Genomic DNA, 4935 nt, shown 5'->3' on the forward strand with positions numbered 1-4935 from the left:
CCTGCCGGATCACCAAGGAAGTGGACAGCGACGCGGATCATGCGTACCTCCGTCGAACCGTTACCGGGGGCGGAGGCCGCCATCGCTCCACCGAATCCTGCATGGCTACCGACGGAGAGCCTCAGGCCCCGGCCAAGTAGCCGTGCCGCACGGCTTCCTCCACCGGCGCTACATCACCACCCATGGAACGCCGCCGCGGAAACCCTCTTCCCCCCCCCCCCCTCGTCGATTCGACGGAGGGGTGCCGCCAGCACCGCTAGAGCCAGGTCGGGACCGGGGCCATGGCCGGGGCCGAAGCACGAGGTCCAGGGCCGAGGCCGGGGCCAGGGTCGGGGCCGCGGCCGGCAGCGGCATCGGCTGAGGGCGACGGGCGACGGGTGGCTGTGGGGCGCGGGGGGAGGAGGAGCCTCCGCCGCCGCCCGGGTGGGGGGGGGGGAGAGGGAGGCAGCGGGTTAACTCTTTGTGCGACTATCAGTTCAAAAATCAATATCTATGACTCTTTAACTCATAAGATTTCTTTTATAGTCTAGCTTATTGCTTTCCTCTATCTACCATTTAAAATTAAGTTTCTTGTGCCCCCTGAATTAGGAACACAGTGGTAAACCTTGGTGGACACAAATGTACGTGGAAGGATGGAGGTAGTAATAAGAGTGATCTCCCAAAGAAAAGATCAATAACATGTTGTCAGCTGCATCTACACTTCTTGGTTCCTATTTCAATATAAAGGCAGAGTGGTCTCCTTTAAGACAACCTATGTATACTTATTTAAGTGGATGACAATGATTTAAAATGCCAATGTGACAATAGGGCATTTGTATGTGTGCTCAGTCGTTGTGTGTGCTTGTGAGAGATGAACCATGATATCCAAGGTGTGTCAAAGATCTTTCCAATTTCTCCGAAGTGGATTGATGTAGAGCCATCACAATAAAAGGTGCATGTTGACTCGATTTTATTTAGGTTTCGAACTCTTGACAATAGGATAAAAAAAATTCAAGTACTTCAGTGCAAACTCAAAGGTGGAACCAAATTTGGTGTTTAACATGTCCTATATATAACTACGGAGTTCAATCATATAAATCTGTATGGGTTTAAAATGCATTATCACCAGAGACAGTCATACCACAAAGAAAGTTGCAGCATTGCTTTATCATTATCGCCAGGCTTCAGCAGATAAATTTATGTTCCTTTTATTCCAAATTTCAACCAGAGCTGCATAAATGGATCACATTAGAACTGCAGAACATAAAATGACAAAAAGGTAAGAAATGGTATTGTTATTCAGGTTGGCATGACACGCTTTTGAACACCTATGATGTTTCCCTTTATAGTACTGCTCCTTAATCTAATTATTTTGACTCTTTGGATAATCATTGTTTTAATGATCAAATCAAAGGCTCACGCCAAGTCCTCAAAATACCAAACATGACTGAAATGATCAGAAGTTTGTGTGGCATCATCCACTACGGGAAAAACATGGGCTGCCGTGCAGCAAATCATTGCCGTGCGTCCATGCACGGCAAAGACTTCTTTGTCATGCGCACCAAGCAGCACGCACGGCAAAGACTTCTTTGTCATGCGCACCAAGCAGCACGCACGGCAAAGACTTCTTTGTCATGCGCACCAAGCAGCACGCACGGCAAAGAAAGTTTGCACGGCAAAATATGAACGAAGCGCACGGCAAAGAAACCTCGCACGGCAAAGTCTGAAGAAAGCGCACGGCCAAGAAACTTGGACGGCAATGACCCAACACGCCGCACGACAAAGAATCGATGCACGGCAAAGGATTTGGGCGTTGCCATGCGCGCAACTTAGTTGCACGGCAACGTAGCCTTTGCCGTGCGCAATATGATATCATCTAAAGTTCAACAAACAGGGCTCGTGCACCTCACACAAGATATGATGCCACTTATATGAGTGAACGTAATATGCAGAAATTGTGTGATGATTATCACAATCTAGAATTTATTTGATGTACTACACGCAGTTCGCATCCAATAAATATGTCGGTGCAGCATCTATAGCATTATCTAACATTAGAGTACTTAAAGGATTCTTACAGGAAGTTAAAACTGAACGAAAATGTGCCAACATATCTTGGAAGAAAGGGATCATTTGAGAATATATATGTCAGGTTCATTATAAGTATCCAAGACCAATACATCCATGTGTTGCACAAAAAATAGAGTGAGCATGTCCGAGAGACAAGAAAACACTTGCATTTAAAAGAGTTGCTTGAATATTGCAGTACCATCATTTAAAAGAAAAAGGGACACTTCACCCAGCCATCCATAACAGCAGTACACCGGTGAATTCCCGTTCCCACAAACAGGATTCCATCAAAAATCAGCTGAGCAAATTGAGTTCCGTAAAACTGCAGACAAATCATAAATATCACAAGTTCCGTAAAAAATGGTGACTGAAGGAGAGGACCAACGAACAGTCATCCATGGGAAATCAAAACTGGTGCAGAACCAATATACAACACGAGACACATCTTGTACTGAAATGTCGTTTTACTCAACGAGTGTTCAGCTCAAGTTATTATCAGTGTTATTACTGCTAACACGAAACAAAGATGTAATGGGAAAAGTTTAGCCAAAGAAACACTAGCAGCCATGATGACACGGAAGGTCTAAATTTGTACAGGGAAAAACCACGCCGGAGACCCCTGCCTAAGCCACTTTAGCTTTGCCCTCCGCGACGCTGGCACCGGTGGCATCAACGGCATGATCGTCTTGTCTACCACGTTGTACACCCCGGAATCAAGAAGGGGGTCGCCATAGTTGAGCACGAAGTAGATACAGTCTGCTCGAGCTCCATAACCATCACTAGCACGGACAGACTTGGAGCACGGCGTGCTCACGAAGAGCGCTCGGCCGTCGAGGCTCTCGGCCTTCTTCCACCGGCCACGACGGGGACCGTCGCTGAGGACAGCCTCGAACACCTCAAACCGACTAGTCAGGTGGCGGTGCCTTCCGGGGACACGTCTCCTCACCATCAGCAGCTTGCCATCGGATTCCACTAGATATCGATCCTGCTGGATAGTATCTCGTATGGAATTATTTGAGTAAATGCCGAGAAGATCCTGTACCTGATCCGGTAGGCCAGGAGGCCAAATCCATGAGGTCAGATTCACTTCGTGCTTGACGCCTAGCGGCGTCGGCTTGTCGAGGCAGCCACTGCCGAGATCGACGGCGACAAGCTCTTCGAACGATCGGAGGTGCGCGTACAACTTCGCTTGAAAGAAGGCGATGTCGACGATGAGGAGGATGGCTCGCGTCACAACGCACGAGTTGATCTCGCCGGCCGGCCGGCACGTAGAAATAAGGACTCTGGACAAACAGGAGTCGCTGACTAGACTAGAACGGCCACAAGTGGATGTTGATGGTTCGGCGAGGATGGCGCCGCCGAGGACATCACCACCTTCTTGATCTGCATATCCGGGAACAGATTACGCTCCAACTTTTCGTCGCAGGGTTTTACCTTGCGAGACTCCAGGAGAGCGCGGGCCAGCTCGTCGCGGCGCCGGAGAATCCGTTGACCAAGGAGCACCGCCCGTCGTCGTGGTGGATGAAGAACATGTTCTCGCCGGCGCTGTAGCAGGGGCCGTCGCCTTTTGGAACACACAGACGGTGCCGTCTCTGGTTGGCGACGTCCAAGGCGGATCCGTCAGGGAGAGCAATCCAGGGGAGCTGCGGCGGGGGCGGGGGCAGGAGCTTGGCGGCAGTGCGCCACGGGCGGCAGACGGCGCCGAGGCGGACGCGGTCGGCGAGGGAAGGGAGGCGGGAGAGCACGTCGCCCAGGAGATCCAGCGGCAGGTTCGGCCATGCCGACTGGAACGGTGGTTTCGTCGACGACGCCATGATACAACTTCTGGATGAGTCCAAGGGAGGACAGCATGTTTGGCAATGGATGGGAAGAGGAATGTGACTTCAGACGAAGGAGTTGGTGGAGGGATTAGACATGGGACTTTGCTATTTAGTCCCAATCCTTCGTTTGACAACGGTGGGAATTCTCCATGGAAAATTAGCGTGAACCGTTTTTTTACGTCCCAATCTCACGAATTAACAGGGTCTCCCCTGGGAAGAGATCTGTGGGAGTTGAAGCCCCCAACTCCCCTTCCCCATCCCCCGTAAATTCCCAAGACCATGAAACAAACAAGAGATTTATTAGGCTCCCTCCCTCAAACTCCCATTCCCTATGCCCAATTCCCTCCAACCAAACAGGCTGTCCAAGGTTTAGGGCTGTGGGGCGAAAGGTTTGGAATTTTAGTTTCGGAAATAATTCGGCCACTACTGAAATCACTTAAATATTTGGAAAATTGAAAATTGTTTTCGAATTAGTGTGTAGTACTGAAATGTCTGAAATATTTTGACCGAAAGGTAGGAGTATTTCAGGGTCTATTGAAATTACTGAAATTCAATGAAACTAGCACAGTGGCCCTCGCAAAAGCGAGGACATCAACTTTAGTAGATGTGAGTCGAAGAAATAAAGTAATGATTTCATGATATAAAATTTTATTTGGTGAAGCTTTTAAATTTATTTTTGCAAATAAAGTATAACATCTGCGAGTATCTTATACGTGAGTGACAAATTTATTCATCCTAAAAGTTTTTTCATTTGTGGGAACAACCATCTCTGTTGTTTATAAGTATTATTAGATAAATAATAGAAATGTGTATGGCATTAGATCACTATGTGATTTTATTAACATTGATAAATTTTCACTATGAGCTCAAATGATTCATTATCATTAATAGGTGGGTTAATAGGTGGGCCAACTTTGGCAGTTATAATTGTTACCTCTCTTTATTTTTCCTCCATACAATTACTTGGGCAGTTTGAAAAATGTGTGACTTTTTAGACCACGATTTCCATGGTGAAACTTTGACCACTATTTTCCAAAGTAAAATGATCCTAAAAATTAACATAAAC

At 47.6% G+C, this 4935-nt stretch overlaps 1 long non-coding RNA gene across 1 annotated transcript; it reads right to left on the minus strand.

Moving 5' to 3' along the window:
• Nucleotides 1–501: 501 nt before the first annotated feature.
• LOC124699452 lies at nt 502–3202 on the minus strand. Its single transcript, XR_007001394.1, has 3 exons — nt 3092–3202; nt 2249–2371; nt 502–1209 (listed from the first exon to the last, which is right to left on the minus strand). It is a non-coding gene; the product is annotated as an uncharacterized LOC124699452 (long non-coding RNA).
• Nucleotides 3203–4935: the final 1733 nt, after the last annotated feature.

Source organism: Lolium rigidum, chromosome 3 (assembly GCF_022539505.1).
Source record: "Lolium rigidum isolate FL_2022 chromosome 3, APGP_CSIRO_Lrig_0.1, whole genome shotgun sequence".
Classification (NCBI taxonomy): domain Eukaryota; kingdom Viridiplantae; phylum Streptophyta; class Magnoliopsida; order Poales; family Poaceae; genus Lolium; species Lolium rigidum.